The following is an 18,886-nucleotide window of genomic DNA, read 5'->3' as shown; positions in this document are numbered from 1 at the left end:
GTTCACATCCAATAGTCCAACCAGATAAGATTGCCAAAGAGGAAGCTTCTGTCAACAGCTATGGAAGGTCTGGTGACTCTGAAACTGGAAGATAAACAGTTTATTTTGAAAAGCAGCTGATGATGGAGTCTGCAATTGAAAAGTATCCCTGATCCTTTCAGGGAAGTAGTATTTTATTAAACATACCAAAATCTTTCCAAAATAGCCTAAAATAATATAGCATTTTAGTTTGGGGAATTCTGTCTTTGAGAGCTTATTTGATTCCATCTGTGGCCTCAAAGACAAGTTGAGAGTCAAAAATGAGGCAAATATCCACATTTTAAAACTGCTCTTATACTTCAATTTAAAATTTTTTTAACTGCTCCAAGGTTTTAGGGGAACTGTTGTCATTCTGAATTATCCCACCTCCTCCCTTCTTCATGACTGTAGACAGAGCATATTTTCCTTCCTCACAGACACAGAAAAAAGCTTCATGTTTTACGTCCATCCAGTTTTAATAAAAAGTGACAGCACTGAAAACAGTTAGGTCCAAATATAATGCCTGAGCAACTAAACCAGCCTAGAACAAGGTAACAGAGTTAGTCTCTCTCATAGTTTTTACACAAAATAAATCCCAGCTCACCCTGAAATGATCAAAAGAACAGTGCTTCAGAGCTTGATTGTTTCAGAAAATATCTCACTAAAGAAGAACTGCTCTCAATCAATCAGGGCCCCTCTTCCTCTTTGACTAAACTCTCAGTTTGGGAAAGGACACACATGTGATGAGGGAGAAAGCAGACTGTCCAAGGACAATGTACTCAGATCTCTCAAAAAGCTTACACTTCCACAAGATTACTGAGACACCACAAGATTACTGAGACACACATGAAAGCTGCCCATACGTTGTCTTAAGAGTTCCTTGAGTACCAAGTCATTCTGGCTGAACAGTTGGGTTCCTTGAGTCTTGGATGATTCAACCCTGGTTTCAGGCTTTCACACACTGACTTCCTGTTTACAAATGTTAACTTCTTCAGTCCTTTTGCTAAGTCATATCAGTCAACTCCAGATTTACAAACCCTCCTCATCACCTTTTATCCTCTACGATGAAAGGGTCATGTTCATTTTCTGGTTGTAACCATATATATCTATATAACAGCTTATTAGAGGCAGCCTATGGGGCTTATACTGAGGCATCTCCTGAGAACTTAGAAGTAAGTAGAATTAAACTGCCCTCTGAGAGTTAAAATTTAAACTTCATACACATTGGTAGAGACAGTGAAGTTCCCAACCTTACAAGATAGGCTGTAATCTGCTTGAAAGTTAACAACTCTCAAGAGTGTCCCAGTCAGAAGGGTAGGAGGACATCCGTGGATACAGGGAAGAGGAGACAACACAGGCAGAGGTCCAACAAGAGCTGACAGGGAAAGAGGGGAAGTGAGCCCTTAAACCTGCCTTCTGGTCCCACAGCAAGCCCATCCTGCCTTTAGCCTGATTCTCTTAGACATTCAGATGATTTATCTGGTCTTTTTCTAATTCCATGCTCACCAAGCAAACTTCAGTGAGCATTTTGCTCCCCCTGACGGTTATTTCTCATTGCAAAATAATAAACGTTTTGCTTCTCTACATCTATGATTTTTTTTCTTTACCTTTAAGTTGGGGTAATTTGAATTTCTCTTTAAGACTCAAATCTACTCTAGTGTGCTAAAAAAAAAAAAATCAAGTTTCAATCTCTAATGAAGTCAACTCTGAACCTTGATAAATTCACCAACATAATGAATTTTAACTACCGCATGAGGCTTTACAACAGATCAACAACCTGCCTTTCCCCTAAAGAGTACTCTGCCGTCCCTGCTCTGGTCACGGGCATAAAATGTGTTCATATCTGGAGTATTTATACATGCATATTCCCATTGGTACTCTGATCATCCAATAACTCCAAGAAGTATTATGGGTTTTTTAAGCTGTGTTTTATCTGTTTCCTTCATAGCAGAGCCTGCTGGTTTGCTACTCAACAGCCATCTCCGTCTTCCCTGCTAACAAAACTCACATTTTATTTGGAGTCACAAATGTACACAGCTAAAAGATGGTCTTTTCCTGCCTCTCTCACTGCTAGTAATGGTCAAGGAGATGTAAGTGAAAATCATTGGCTGGGAGCTGCCAGGAAGTTCCTTTATTTTTTTTTTTATTTAAATTTTTTTAAATTGAAGTATAGTTGATTTACAATTTGTGTTAGTTTCAGGTGTACAGCAAAGTGATTGAGTTATACATACATACGTGTGCGTGCTCACACACACACACATATATATAGATTTTTTTTCCAGATTCTTTTCCATTATAGGTTATTACAAGACACTGAATATAGTTCCCTGTGTTATATAGTAGGTCCTTGTTGTTTATCTATTTTATATATCACAGTGTGTATCTGTTAATCCCAAACTCCTAATTTATCCCTCCCTCCCTTTCCCCTTTGATTACCATAAGTTTGTTTTCTGTGTCTGTGAGTCTATTTGTGAGTCTATTTCTGGTTTGTAAAAAAGTTCATTTGTATCAATTTTTTAGATCTCAAATATAAGTGATATCATATGATATTTGTCTTTCTCTGTCTGACTTACTTCACTTAATATGATAATCTTTAGCTCCATCCATGTTGCTGCAAATGGTATTATTTCATTCTTTTTTATGGCTGAGTAATATTCCATTGTATATATATACCAGATCTTCTTTATCCATTCATCTGTTGATGGACATTTAGGTTGCTTCCATGTCTTGGCTATTGTAAATAGTGCTGCTATGAACATTGGGGTGCCTGTATCTTTTCAAATTAGAGTTTTTGTCTTTTCTGGATATATGCCCAGGAGTAGAATTGCTCAATCATATGGTAACTCTAGTTTTTTGAGGAACCTCCATACTGTTCTTCATAGTGGCTGCACCAATTTACATTCCCACCAATAGTGTAGGGGGGTTCCCTTTTCTCCACACCCTCTCTAGCATTTATTAACTGTAGACATTTTAATGATGGCCATTCTGACTGCTGTGAGGTAATACCTCATTGCAGTTTTGATTTGCATTTCTCTAATAATTACTGATTACGAGCATCATGTGCCTGTTGGCCATCTTTATGTCTTCTTTGGAGAAAGGTCTGTTTAGGTCTTCTGCCCATTTTTTGATAACTTTTTTTTTTTTTGATATTAAGCTGTATGAGCTGTTTGTATATTTTGGAAATTAATCCCTTGTCAGTAGCATTGTTTGCATATATTTTCTCCCATTCTGTAGGTTGTCTTTTCATTTTGCTTATGATTTCCTTTCCTGTGCAGAGCTTTTCCATCTAAAACCCACGGGACACCGCAAAAGCAGTTCTAAGTGGGAAGTTTATAGTGATAGAAGCTTACCTCAGGAAGCAAGAAAAATCTCAAATAAACAACCCAATCTTACACCTAAAGCAGCTAGAGAAAGAACAAACAAAACCCAAATTTAGTAGAAGGATAGAAATCATGAAGATCAGAGCAGAAATAAATGAAATAGAGACTAAAAGAAAATACAAAAGATCAATGAACTAAAACCTGGTTCTTAGAAAAGATAAACAAAATTGATAAACTTTTAGCCAGGAAGTTCCTTTAAAGAGAGCTGATTCAGCAGGAAGGAGTGCCCTTTTCCCCTTCCTCCTTCCTACTGCCTGGATTGTAGATGTGATGGCTAGAACTCCAGCAAAAATGCTGGAACCATGTGGCAAACTTGAATAGAAGCCAAGTGTTAGTGACAATGAAGCAGAGGGGAATCTCTATACTAATCCTGTACTCTTACCTGAGAACTTCTTTTACATGAAAGAAAACGAACATTTATATGTCTAATCCATTATTATTTGGAACTTTCTGTTATATACATCCCTGCCCAATCCTAATAGATAAAATCAGAAATCTAAAATTTCTGTCCCTCGTATATGCTCCAAACAATGGGAAGCATATGTCTTTATGCCCTTATGCCCAGATCCTCCAAAATCCCAAATGCTTTTATCTTTCTAGAAGGCCTTATTTAAATAAGAATTGATTCAGAAAAGTAACCTTTAAATGTTATAATCAATAAATCACTTCCTTCTCATTGTTTCATCCTGTGGCTTAACATGGAGAAAATGCCCTCACTTAACTTGAAAAGATATTTTTATCTTAACCACATACTGCTGCATGGCAAACATTCTTGTTCCTATTATAAAAATAATACATGGCACTCAGTAGCTTGTAACACTATTTTCTCCTTTTGTGTATATTTTGTAAGTGGATCTTGTAGAACTGTTTTTTGTAAAGTTCCATGAAAATAATGTTCTCTGGCATTTGAGGTTATTATTTGTTTTATTATTTCACAATCATTTGAAATACTATAGCAGCTTTTCCATCCAAACTACAAAAGCAATTCCATTGGAAGAACTTTGGATATAGTAATACCCTGAATATTAGCAATGTTGTAGAAAACCAAAGCAGACCCACATGTGGTCAGACCAGCCAACAGTGCAAAGAGTGACCACATTAACAACCAATCCAGATAGACTTCTGAGTCCTCATTACTGAGCATCCAGAGAGATTCCCTCATTCATTCACTCATTCATTCATTCATTCATACAAAAAGCACTTATCAAGCACCTCTATTTACTGAGCACCATACTGGTCCCTGGAAATACCAAGAAGAAAAGACAATTCCTGCCCTATAGGAACCCATGAACTAGCGAGCAAACATGAACATGCAAATAAACAAATATACTATGCTCCAAAAATTATTATAAAGGTGACATGCATAGAATAGTCATAATGGAGACAGGTACAAAACAACTACAAGACAAAAATTTTTCTAATGGAAACAGGAACATGGGAACAGAAAGCTAAGTCAAGTGCAGGTCATTCAGAATCCTTGAAGGACAATTTGCTCTAACACTCTTGTCCTGTACAGGTGAGGCCTGATTCACTAGTAGTTTGTCAACAATTTCCCAAGGTAGATCACCAGATCCGTACTACCCACCTCTGACGAGATAAAAAGAACAAACGCTACAGCAATTTCTGTAGTAAAATCATGTCAATGAAAATAAAGGTGAACTCATTTGCTCTTTTTGAGAACTCAGCTCTCTCAGGACCTAACCTAACCTTAGAGACATCTAAGACTAAGCAGTGTGAGCCAATACATCTCTGGAAGAAACGTTCCGTTTCAGCAAGAGACAATTCAGCTTGCCCTGTCAACCAGGAATGATTATTTATCTGCCCTTTTAGAAGTTTCCATGACCAGAGAACAGAAGAAAAATTTGTGAACCCCAACTTGACTTGGGAATTCTAGGATAGAACCATCACAAACTTTAGCCTTGCCTGCAACCTCTGTTCTCTTAATCATTAAAAAAAACCAACAAACAAACAAAAACAAACAAAAACCAACTCAACAAAACAACATTAAAACAGAAGTGGGCTAATATATTGGTTTCCATGGGCCACTGCCTTGCTTTGCCAAGCAAGGGACTGGCATACCTCATAGTGTGATCTAACCACATTAACCTGCACAGAATACAGGTCTGGGTTTGTTGAACTCAGCTGTATTTAGACGAGGTCTCTATTCTCTTTCCAACTGTTCTTACCTTTACATCTGTGTAGTTGAAAGTATTATACCTCAAATTAACCGTCTGACTCTTAATTAAGAAAAGCATATTTCACAAATTATTTTAGATAGAAACAGTATAATCACAGAAATCTTATTAGAATTTATGCTGTAGAATTCACTATACCACTAGCTCCATAAGAGCTGGGACCCAGATCTGTTTTGATCACCACTGTATAGCCAGAACTTACCATAGGACCTCACATGTAGTGGTTGCTTAATAAAAAGTTGTAAATAGATGGATGAGTGGGTGGATGAATGGATGGATAAATGGAAGAATTTATTATATTGATGGATGATTCATTGAAAAAATGAATGATGAATTAATAAATCTCTACTTCCGGAACCATTTAAGAATATAATTATCATATGCTTGAAGTCATTTTCAAAAATTCTTTATAAAGGCAAGGGGTAAAATGGTACTGGGAGCAAAGTAGGTGACTTAGAAAGTTCCATGATTATTTGATAATTCTTGGAGCACTATGGTAAAAGAAAAAATACTATATAAACATTGAGTATTATTATTAATTTGAAATTTCACTGAGCTATTCTTTATGTAAGACTTGGTAAGCACCGTCCTTACTTTGTAAGAAGGGAAAAAAAGGTTATAAAAATAATTAGTATTCCTGGTCTGAAAGAGATTACTTTCAAAGTTACTTGTTTTGGCCTTGTCATCATTGTCTAAATACCACTTAGCTTTTAGCAATATTGAACTTTAAGTGGTAAATTATTTCATTAATTTTCATAGGATGCATGTTCTCTTCAGTTCATCATATACTTAAAGAATTTAGAAATGTTAATATTTTCCAATTCTGTATAAAACTGTACTTTCAAAGGAGCCTGATGAACTTGATGTAATCATTATAATACCATCTGGGTCAGTAAGTCTGAGAATGGATACAACCTGCAAATCTTATTGATGGTGGTATTGATGCAAGAGAGGTCAGATAACTTGCCTCCAGCCCAAACTTGAATATCCTGATTTCATTTAGGAATTGGTTGTCAAAGAAGGTTGAAGTCCTGAACTCTACAGAGAAGTGGTGTTTTTCCCCTTCCCAAGTGTCATTCTATGTGGCTCACTTATATCAGGAGGGTTCTGTGTTACTATTAATTCTGAATACCTATTCCTTACTTACCCCAGGGAGATTGCCATAGAAATATTAGTAGGTACATCAGAAAAATAGCCCCTAAATTTGGGGGTAAGAATTGCAGTTGGAGATGTGGGGAATAGAGAGAGGCAGAAAGAACAAGAGGCATGGGGGACCCCAACCAAATACTTGAGGGCTGCTATCTTGGTTTGGGCTTCCGCCAAAGGAGATCCTGCAATATAGATTTGAACGTGAGATACTGTGGTTTATAAGAAATATATATTTGGTCACTCAGATGACCAAAATATATTTCTCATATATGTTTGGTGTTTGTCCACGGTTCCTGGCTCACAGCTCCCCAAAGCCTTGGAATTTCCTGAGTGATAAGAGCAATGGGAGCATCCTTTTTTTTATAATATTTGGTTTCCTGTCTTCAGTTCCTGAAATTGCTTCAGAGCCATAAAGCTGAAATGGGTGTCTTGTTATTCATAACAAGCCCCTTTCCACAACAACTGAGTTTATGTTAATGAGATGACTTTTGGAAAGTACCAAAGCTTTGGGGTCTGGTTGCCAGGGGAACCAACCATTAATAGAGGGTTGGAACTTTCAGTTCTGCTCCCTGATTTCTGGGGAGGGGAGAGGGGCTAGAGGTTGAATCAATCACCAATGGCCAATGATTTAATCAATCATGCCTATGTAATGAAGCCTCCATAAAAACCCAAAAGGAGGGGGTTCAGAGATCTTCCAGGTTGGTGAACCAGAGCCCTTCCACATGCCAGCATTCCAGGCCCAAACTCCATGGGGACAGAAGCTTCTTTGTTCGGGACCTCGCCCTATGTATCTCTTCATCTGACTGTTCATTCATATCCTGTAGTATCCTTTGTAATAAATCCATAATTTAGTGAGTAAAAGGGTTTCCTGAGTTCTATGAGCCGCTCCCACAAATTAATCAAGGGGGTCATGGGAAACTCTGATTTATAGCCAGTAGGTCAAAAACACAGGTAACAACCTAGACTTTCAATTGGCATCTGGAGTGGGGGCAGTCTTAACGGGACTGAGCCCTTAACCTGTGGAACCTGATGCTATCTCTGATAGGTAGGTACTATCAGAATTGAGTTAAATTGTAGCACACCCCAGCTGGTACCAGAGCATTGCTTGGTGGTATGGGGAGACCTCCACACACACACATTGAAACTGATACCAGAATTTTAGTGTGCAGGTAGCCTAGTTATGAGGCACACCGAGAAACCAATAGGAGAGCAGAGGAGTGAGAAGGGAGAGAATGAAAAGCCAATAACGGGTACTTTTCATGCTTGTTACCACTATGGGCAATGGAACTCAATCCCATGGGGAAACTGGGAGACAGTACAGAACACACCTCAGAGTTATTCCACTTAAGGGGATAGGAAGCTGGGATATTAGCCATCAACTCCCCCACCATCATTGATAGAGAGTCACTCCAGGGTCATTAACATTCCTGCACTTTCAGCTTGCCCTGCTCATGGGCTGAATGTACTCCCACAGCCAGAGAATAAAGAACCCTGAGACAGAGTTCGAGGTTTCTGAGCAAGCAGCCTTCAGTGTACAGAGGTGAAAGCTAGGGGGATATGGGCACCAACAGTGGCTGCTATAACTTCTTTGGAGGTACTCATCAGACCCCCTCAATACTGTTCTTGACTGTGCTTCCTACCATAAAGGCTTGGCTAACTGACTAGCTCTCTCAGATGATGAGTGAATTGATGATGAAGTGTTAATGAGTTATGTGATTACACTTACTACTTCTAGATAACAATTGATTGTAACATAGTCTTTAACTTCATTCACCAGGGCTGAGACTTTCAGGCACTGTATCAGCTCTAGATTGAAGGAGACTTTTAATATCCTAACAAGTAGTTTCAGCAAGCAGGCCCTATTTGAAATTACCAAGATACCTAATGATCTCCTATGTAGGTCCTGTTGGTTATGCCCAATGACTGCGACTTGCATCCAGTCTTAGGTCATGGCCAACACTGACTGAACGGCCCCAGGCTTTGGTCTAAGAGTTTTACTTGTACTGACTCATTAAGTTTTCACAATGACACCATGATGTTGCTATAATTATCCTCATTTTATAGATTCGATACAGAGCTTGATAACTTGTATAAGGTCACACAGCTAGAAAGCTGTAGAGCATGGATTCAGTCTCAGATTATCTGACTCCAGAGCCCACTTGTCCTATAAACTCCTTCCTTGGGATCTGGCAAGTACAAACTCATGCTCTGATATGCAGCTTTCTTCACTACCAAGCATGAGTCACAACTCCCCGTAAGGAGTTTCCTTCAGCCAATTATACTATTTTTTTTTTAACATCTTTATTGGAGTATAATTGCTTTACAATGTTGTGTTAGTTTCTGCTGTATAACAAAGTGAATCAGCTGTATGTATACATATATCTCCATATCCCCTCCCTCTTGCGTCTCCCTCCCACCCTCCCTATCTCATCCCTCTAGGTGGTCACAAAACACCGAGCTGATCTCCCTGAGATGCATATGCTAACTATTTTAAAGTCACACACGCCCCTCCCCACCAACACACACTTTACTAGCCCCTTTCCCCTTGTACTGGAAGAACTGAAAATTCCACATAGCAGTAGAATGTTGCTCCAGAGAATTAGTGTATCAATTATAGGGAGTTCAGACTAAGACCAAAGAAACACATCAAGGTCCTACCCACTCCAGATGCAGTGTGGAGGAAAGGGCACTGAACTCTGGAAACTGGCAAAATATGGGCTCTGATCCCAACTCCTCCATGAGCTCTGCAACCTTGACCAAGTCACTTCATCTCTCTGGGCTTTCATTTTTTTCATCTGCCACAAATGATTTGGACTAGAAAAGCTATAAGGTTCTAATAGCCCCAAAAACCCATGACCCTAGATTCAAAAATGTTTCTCGATTACTATGCTACACGGGGGCAATACTTTATGTTCCTCATTATTGAGCAATTGCCACAGTCCTGCTGTTGGACTTCCCTCCTTTTCAGATGCCACATCGTTTCCAAGCCACAGCTACAGATGGCTGGTGGGTATCAGTATCAGAGACCAAGTGGAAGAAGCAGAAGCCTAAAGAGCAAGTCAGCGACCACACGAGGCTCCTCACTCCAGTCTCAGTTTCACAGGTTTGGCAGCCCCCAATGTTTCTTACATTAGGGGAGCACATGGAAAGAGTATCTCTGCAAAGTCATTTTTGTTTCTATAATAATATTTGTTGGTGTCTGAGGAAACGGGAACCAGATGACAGATCCTAAAGATGGTCAAACCAAGCCTAAGTGAACTTAGAAAGTAAACCTTATGTTAAGTAGGTTGTCATTTTTTGGTTATTAACCTTGTATTATGAAAACTTTCAAACACATGCAAAAGTAGAGAGAATGCTATAATGAGTCCCTGGGAACCCATCACCCAGCTTCAACAATTTTCAATGCACGGCTCGTCTTATTTCACGTCCATCCTATTCAGTCTCCTCGACTCCGGAATATTTGGAAGCAAATCCGCGTCTATATCATGCCACCTATAAATATTTCAATATGTATCTCTAAAAGACAAGGTCTCTTTTTAAAAGGGTAACTATTATTGTGGTTTTGAAAACTTTTTAATTAGAATATTTTAACATTTAACATCAATTCGTTAATATCCAACCATATCCAGTCAATGCTCAAGTTTCACCAGTTGTCCAGTTTTTTAAACAAGTAACTTATTCAAGTCAGTATCCAAATAGGGTCCATATATTGAAATTGATTAATATGTCTTCAGTCTCTTTAAATATATAATTTTCCTGCCATCACTTTTCTTCCCTTGTAATTTAGATGTTGAAGAAACTGGGCCATTTTTCCAATACAGTTTCCCAGAGTGGCTTTTGATTATTGCATTTCCATAGTGTCATTTAACATGTTCCTCTCTCCATTCTATTTTCTATGAACTGGTAGTAAGATCTAGAGGCTTGATCAGATTGAGGTTCAGTTTCTATTTCTGTTAGGAACACAAAATACCCGTCTGTCTTTCTTGTTGTGATGTTAGCAGTTATTGATCTTTGCCTATAGCCATTCATTCACTAGAGTGTTCCTGGCTAGTCATCATTTCTAGGCCTTTTCAGTGGACACAGACAGGAAAGGCATTTGTTTGTTTGTTTGTTTTAAGAAAACACATAACCAGTTCACACTAATACTTACTACTTGAACTCAGGTCCACAGGGTATGTACTTAAGCTCATTCTTGCAGTCATAGCTCCTTTTTCTCATGCTGAAATCCCAGTTCTCAATGATAAAAAAAGACACACTCATTTGCTCTTTCGCAAAATACACACATAAGGACAATATCAACAATATCACCAAAAATATCATTACTAAAAACAGTTTAAGGGTTTTTTGGTTTTGTTTTGGAGAGGTGTGTTTATTTTGCAGGGCTTTTTATCCTTTGGGGTATATCTCACTAAGAATTTACTGGCAAAATCCTGTATTATACAGACACTTAGAAGAGTTTTTATTTGTGTGGTTATGCAACCAACTTGATACACAGGTTTATTTATTTCTTAATGCTTTCAATTTTTAGAAATTAGTTTTTTAATTGAACTTTGTTTTCAATTATGTGAAACATTTATGTGGTTTCAAAGTCAAATCTACAAAATAAGAAATATTCAGGGAAGTGTAGCTTTGATCAGAGTCTTATTCCTTTCCTTTCTAATAGGTAACTATGTTCTTATTAAAACTTCTATTTTTATATGATAGCATACTTTACATGCTTCACTCCCTTTGCTTTTAAGTTAACACTGTATTCTAAAGATTACACCATAGCATTATACAGAAATATTCCTCACCTCTTTTACAGCTACATGGTACAGCATTGTATAGATATACCAATAATTTATTCAACCAGTCATCTACTGATGGACATTTGGATTATTTCTAATCTTTTTCAATTCCAAATAATGCTGCAATAAATAGGATGTCTCTCTTTACTGTTTGTTTGTTTTTTTCTTGTAATATTCACACATAGAGAGTTGAGGGAGAAATTCTCCTTGCCTCTATCCTCAACCCTCTGTATCTTCCTTATCTTGGTGTCCCTGAGGCCTGGTACAGAGTCTGACACATAGTAGATGCTCAATGAATGTTTGCTGAGTAAAAAGCACAATCATTCATGTGTAAAATCTACAAATATACCAGTTAATTTCATGAATAAAAATTGGGAAATGTTGGTGAGGCAAGCACAAATCCTATAGGTTAGTGAATATTTTACACACTCAAAGACTCTTTATCTTAAAGTACTGTGAATTTAAAAACGTCTCCTAGCTACTTCATCATGAGGATGTATTTTTTAAAAGATACTCTCAGTGAGTCGTAGAATCTTGGGTTTACCTCCTGGGCCAATTTTTGACCAAGAGGTTGGAGCTGTTGGTAACCAGTGTGGAAGAGAAGAGTCTGGCTCCTAGGTAGTTGTACATGTATACAGCAGGCACCACCGAAAGGTTAATGACGATGTGGTTCTCTCATTATACTGTTACTATTTAATAGCTCTTTAATTATTTTATCGTGCTATAATTCATTTGTTTCTGTGAAGTCTGCGTTCCCTGCTAGAATGTAAGTTCTTTGTGGGCAGAGATCATATCCATGTCTGTCTTGCTCTGAATTTTATCCTCAGTTCCGCACACTGACCCTGACGCGTGGTAGATTTTCAGTCAACGTTTGCTGAATAAGTAAATGAATCCAAGGTTTTAACAGGAAATACCTCTGTTCGGTGCAAACCAAAAAGTTCCTGGGTAGCAAACCTGATTTTAACCTTCGTCTTTAGCTGTCTTCCTCTGACACTGCTCCAATGAGAAAAGAGAAGATGCCACCTCATTGCTGGCACATGGAGGAGGAAGTCCAGGTTTCCCACTTAGCCTTCACTGATGCCTGAGCAAGGGAGCCCTTCATTGCTGCTGGGCAGAGGGGGCAGTTCTGGCTTCCCACTAGGCCTCCACTTGTATGTGTCTGACTGGGAGGGTTAGGAGTACCTCATTACTGCCCCCCACATGCCCTCTACTGATACCACGTGGGCACAGGCGGCTCATTACCTCTCAGTGGGAACGAAGTGTCAGCTCCCTACTCAGCTTTCTCTGTCGTCACCCCAGTGGAGGAACTTGAGAAAACTTATTACAAACCAGATTCCCACCTGGTTTCTGCTGGCATGGCAGGGGCCCCAGAGGTTTTTTTGTGGCGGTTGGCTGGAGTAGAGTAGTTGTCTAAGAGTTTTCTGTCTTTCTAGGCTGCTCCTTTCCCGGCCGTTTGACTAGAGAGAGCAGGCTTTTGTTGGGGCTTTTTTGTCTGCACACATTGGTATTTCCAGGTTGCCAGCTTCCTCAGCTATAAGTCTGGGGTATGAAAGGCAGAAAGCAAACCTGAAGAACTCACCCCTGAGTTCTTTGGATCCCCAGGTCCTAACCAGTCTGCCTTCTTTTCTCCAACTTTTGGACTCTTTTTATGCTTATTTTTTTATATAATATCCAAGAAGGAATAGGATAAAGTATATACTGTGTCTTCCCAGAAGTGGAATTATGGCACTGCACTTTTTTATTCCCTCTGTTTTAACACGGATGTGTTAGGCAGTGTTTTATCACTGTGACATTGTACGTATTCTCATCCATTTATTTGTTAATTCAGTGAGAATTTATTGAGCTCTTACCACACGTTCAACACTGAACCAGTCCCTGAAGTTACAAGGATGAACAAGATCTCACTTTCACAGTCCAATAGAGGAGACAAAACAAAGTAATGCAGACTATAATAGGTACCTGTACAAAGTGCTATAGGAGACCCAGGAGAAAGCAATTCATTGGAATGGGGTGCAGGTGAGGGTGGAGTAGATTTAAGGAAGGCTCCACAGAAGAAGCTATTGAACTAGATTAAAGAATGAGTAGGAGCTTTCAAGATGGATAAGAGGGAAAAGTCATTACAGGCAAAATAAACGGCATGAACAAAGGCACAGAGGCATGAAAGTGAAGGGAACAGCAAATAGCTCCATGTGGGAGGAGCATGGGATAGGAGAAAAAGGTGATAAGAGTGGAAAATAGGTGTGAGGCAGATCATAGATCATGTCACAAAAGGCCAGAGCCACAGTTTTTCTCAAGCAAAACTTATGCAGGCTGCACTACATGGATGGCAAAACACACTTCCCCTTCAGATGTGGCAGAACTGAGTCTCCTCCCATACTTGCTTGTTATGAATTACTCTCTTTATCCAGCCAAAGCACGTTTCCATCAACAGTTTGTCAATTCCAGGTTCCCCAGGCATTGCCACAATCATATCCCAAAGAGAGAGGACTGCTGTGTGTCTCTCAACCAGTTAGTGGTCCATTTGTGTCTGCCAGCAAGTTAAAGCCTCAGAAACAATTTCCCATGAAGTTTATTTATGTCACTGCTGCCCTAAAAACAAAAGATCAAGAAAGTAAGAAAATAAGGATATTAAGGCTGGAAGGAAGACCTTAAATGAAGGCTCCAAACTTAATTTTATTCCTAGTGGGAGGCCCACATATAAAAGAAGTGGGCCTGAAACTGATGGGCTTTGGCTGGAACAGCATGTTCATCTGACAGGCTACAGAAGCAGCAGCTGTAATCAAGGGGGAGGATATGACCCTCCAACAACAATCAACATTGCTGTTGGGGACTCTCCTGGACTGGCTGTCCCCTACTGTGGCCTGTTTCATGACCCTTTGACCTTAAGGCAGGACCACAAACTTCACTCCTATTAGATCAAGTTTACTGCCCATGCTTTGAGGGGGAAAAACAAAAACAAAACAGAACAGAACTTACAAAAAGTTTTCCCAGAGCTTTAAGCTCAACTTCTAACTTATGACAATAGATATATAATATATGTAGTTGAGTGTCCAAGCTCATAATTTAGAAGACTCAAGGTAAGGAAAATATATTGTATTTATCCATATTTTTGCTTGCTATGTTCTTTCTTCCATCTTGATGTTCCAAGATTCCTTCTTTTATCATTTCCTTTCTCTTAAGAGAACTTCCTCTAGACATTCTTTTAGAGTGGATCAACAGAGAACAAACTCTTAGTTTTTCTTCATCTGAAAATGTCTTGATTTCTTCTTCATTCATGAAAGATATTTTCACTGGATATAGGATTCTGGGTTGACAATTTTTCTTTTTTTCAACATTTGAAAAATGTTGTGTGACCTCCATGGTTTCTGATGAGAAATCATCTGTCATTTGAATTGTTTTTTCCCCTAAAGGTAAGGTGTCAGTTCTCGCTCACTGTTTTCAAGATTTTTGCTTTGTCTGTAGTTTTAGAAGTTTGACTATGATGTGTCTTGGTGTGGACTTGTTTGGATTTATCCTGCTTAGGATTTACTCAGCTTTAGATTTATGTCTTTTGGCAAATTTGGGAAGCATTCAAGCCATTATTTCCTTGAGTACTTTTTCAGGCCCACTTTCTCCTTTCTCCAGAACTCCTATGACATGAAAGTTATATCTTTCATTATGGTTCCACAGGTTCTTCAGGCTCTGTTCTTTCTTTTTTTTTTCCAGGTGATTTTCTCTCTACTGTTCATATTGGGCAATTTCTATTGTGCCATATTTTAGTTCACTAATTCTTCCTCTGTCTCAGACGTGGGGAGGGGAACACTGGCCCTTTCTCCAGGGCAGCAGGCTGGGGTCTAAGTGGAGACCAAGGCAGAAGATCCTGGGCCTGTGGGTCCCAAGGGAAGCCACACCCAGTAGCCAGTTGATAATCACTCTTCATGTTATAATTCCTTTTTCTTACCCTTGAGTCATCAATAATACCTTTTTAAAAGATACAGCCTGGCCAAGCAGTTCTATGAGGAATTAAGGGAAAGGATATGTTTACGTGTGGCCCAGAGAAATAAAAGGGCAGCAACAGGAGGAGTTGGGGGGGACATCCAGAACTACAGGCACAGTGGCTAGAGGCTTAGCAAAGAGGCAGTCTGCCCCCAGGTGACTGCAAAGACACAGATGTAGTGGGACCTGATGAGGTGACACCTGCCAGCCAATCCCCCAGAACCTTGAAAAGAAGTGGAGGTCCTGCTCTCACCAAGTGGGAACATTCACCCAGTAGCAGATTTAATATAATCTCCTTTATATACTCAAACAAATGAGACCGAAGAGTTATTTGGTCCGCACCCATTGTATAGATGAGTAAACTTAAACTTAGGGGTGATAACAGCAATAACAGCCAATAGTAATAGCCAGTAAATAACAGAGCTGGCATTTGCACCATGTTGGACTGACCTCAAAATCTATACTATGTTTACTAAAGGGGAAGGGGAGGATTCTGAAAAAATGTGTGGAGGACTAGGCAGATTTAGTCAGACACCATGAATAGTATGAGAGGAAACTTTAGAAACTGAACACTTCAATGGTGCTACCTGTTAAGAAGATACTGGAAGCCTGCAAGTGGAGACCCAGAGAACTGGGAAGAGGCAGAAGTATCTTTTGCCAGGGAGTGACTGGCCAAGTGACCAAGACAGAGCTAAGTCATGTGATCACTAAACGTGGGCAGTCACACACGTTGCTTCAAAAATGATGATAGTCCATTACGCAGCATCCACTGAATGCACTCAAAGTTCACAATTCTAGAGGAAAAACTGAGAAAGTAAAAAGCACAGTGTCCAGCAAGATTGCTCTTTGGCAAGCGAACACACAAGACTTTTGATGGCCACGTCTCTCAGTCTAACCTAAAACTGACCATGGGCCACAGCTTCAGTGTAGAGAGAAAACTTCTTTGAGCCAGTCAGTGACAGTTAGACTGTGCTAGCGTCCCGGATACACCACTTCCTGTGTGTCTCAGTGTGCTGGTCTGCCTGCAGAGGAGGAAAGATACCCTACCAAATGCTGGGGTGATGCCTCAATCTTTGAGATGACCCCCAGGTCTCACTGAATGTGTGATGTAAGTGCAATGCCCTTGAAAGCACTGAGGCAGTGGTGTACTGGTAAATGGTTAGCAACAGGCTGGCCCTTAAGGGGAAAAGCCCTAATTTATAGTGTTTGCCAATTTCTGTGGTATAAATACTCCACCACAGCCGATTTCAAACAACCAATGTGACATCACTGAACATGGAGTTGGGAAGAGATGCACAGTAGTCCATCATTATATAGCACAGATAAGACTGAAATAAAATATCTCAAAAGCACAGATATTAATAGAACATCGTAAAATGATTAAGTGATGAGTTTAGAGAATTATCTTTATTTTATATAATTTATGTAATTGCAAGTTTATTTAATTTAATTTTTAATATTGACTGTGTTTAACAACTGGCTTGCAAATTTCCTGAAAATTTAACAATTGGCTCTTGTGAGCTGGTATAAGCCAGAACCAGTATGCTACTGAGCCAGTGTTTTCTTTTATGGATAAATATTGACTGAAAGGTGAACTTGTAAAAGGATGGGCATTTTACAAAGAGGTAAAATATCCAAGGAGGTAAGGTTTTTGTTTTTGTTTTTGTTTTTTACTTATGCTATGTCAGAATAGGTTTGTTATATCGTTTTACTTAATGCTTTGTCAGATTGTGACTTCTCTCCTCTATTGAGCCCTCTACGGAATATATCAAAGGCCTAACCCAGTCTTCCACATGCTTCCATTATAATAAAATATAATAGGTGCCATCTTTACAGTTTTATCTGTCTCAAAGACAACATGAATGGGGGACAGAAGGTAGATGGGGGAAGATTGTAGTTAAAGAAGATAAACTGGTGGTTTAACACCACTTCACTGCCAACAAACTCTATATTAAATTTAATGCTGCTCCCAAGATCAAAGAGGCAGACGGACACATGTAGAAATCAGCAGGATGTGCTGGAGCAATTAAAGATCAAAGATATGGATAATCCCTGCCCTTGAGGATTTTTGTTCAGGGATGTGTCCCCAGTGCCCAACACAGTACCAAGCAGATACACAATGGTATCTGGTGCTCACTCACTGGCCATTGGTTCTCCCATCCTTCAGAAGCAAGCTCAGTGCTCCAATGCAGACAGACCTATCTAAAGAAGGAATTGCCAAGCAATATGAACATACCCTATGGGAATTCAGTGCCTTGCTGCATTGTCCAGAGTCCTAAGGAATAACTTCTTAGGAATATTTATATTGCTGGAAGAGTTACAGGAGTTTATAAGTTGTAGACCTCACCTCCAAACCTCCATGAATTATTAAGGAAAATCAATTTACTACCACCTGTTTTGTAACAACCAAATACCACACTAAGGTCAGTTTCTCCTTAAATTGATAATGGCCTCACTTATGATGGGTTCAGCTTCTCTGAGAAAATCTTCAGATTGGTTTGTTGGATTCTTAGCCACCAACTAAATCTAGCCTTCATCTGGCCCCAAAGCTTTAGGGGAAATTGTATTTCTCATCAGAAGTTACCTCCTCAGAGTCTGCCTTTTTCCCCTGGACAGGATCCCCTTCTTTGAACTCCTGGCTATAAATTTCATCTGATTTAAAATATTTTAGTGAGTCTGTGGTGAAACATTTAGTCTGCCAGTAGGACTCAAAAAATTAAAAACAACTCCTTGACCACATACTTTCCATGTTCCGCATAAATCCTCACCTAAGACATACAGAGTATGCAACTTACGGCAAATCATGTTCTCACTTAACTAGAAGTAATTTGCCCAGGAATCTTTAAATCATCTTCCTTCTTGACACTCATGAAAGTAATATTTGGAAATAGGGAATTCAAAGAATGGCCGATCAAACAAAATGTTAAATATTTCCCATTAGAAAGATATAGACTTGACGGGGTGAAATTTCACAAATGAGACTCTCAGCACAAAAAGAAAAGGCAATAAATATTTCCCTACATATGTAAAGCAAGGAAAATAGAACTTCAAGTTCCACTCACCTTTTAAGATTAACCATAGCTGGAAACAATAATATACCCAGAAACAAGCATGAAGCCATCTTTCCAAGGTGGGACATTGGAGGTATCTGAACCATTAAAGATAACCTAAGACATCTGTGAAAGACACAGGTTGTAGTCTAAGGATAATAGAGACAAGACATTTTCAAATGTTGTATATAGCAGGATGATCAAAACCTTGAAATGTTCAAGGAAATTCATTTTTATTACATATGTGAATAACTTCACAAGGAAAACACACATAGAATATGTCCACCAAAAAAAACCCCTGTTTATATAAATGTATAACCAGTTCTGAAGGT

General features: G+C 39.0%; 1 protein-coding gene across 1 annotated transcript in view; it reads left to right on the top strand.

The window, feature by feature from the left end:
• Positions 1–7,170: 7,170 nt before the first annotated feature.
• LOC309657932 (granzyme A) overlaps positions 7,171–18,886 on the top strand; it is a 41,568-nt gene continuing 29,852 nt past the window's right edge. Inside the window, exon 1 of the mRNA XM_082455970.1 lies at positions 7,171–18,886. This exon is cut by the window's right edge and continues 19,581 nt beyond it. The gene's annotated coding sequence lies outside the window, so the exon portion shown is untranslated.

Source organism: Balaenoptera physalus (genome assembly GCF_965194825.1).
Source record: "Balaenoptera physalus genome assembly, chromosome: 3".
NCBI classification, from domain to species: domain Eukaryota; kingdom Metazoa; phylum Chordata; class Mammalia; order Artiodactyla; family Balaenopteridae; genus Balaenoptera; species Balaenoptera physalus.
Note: the sequence above shows the minus strand (reverse complement) of the source record. Positions and strands in the feature narration are given on the sequence as shown.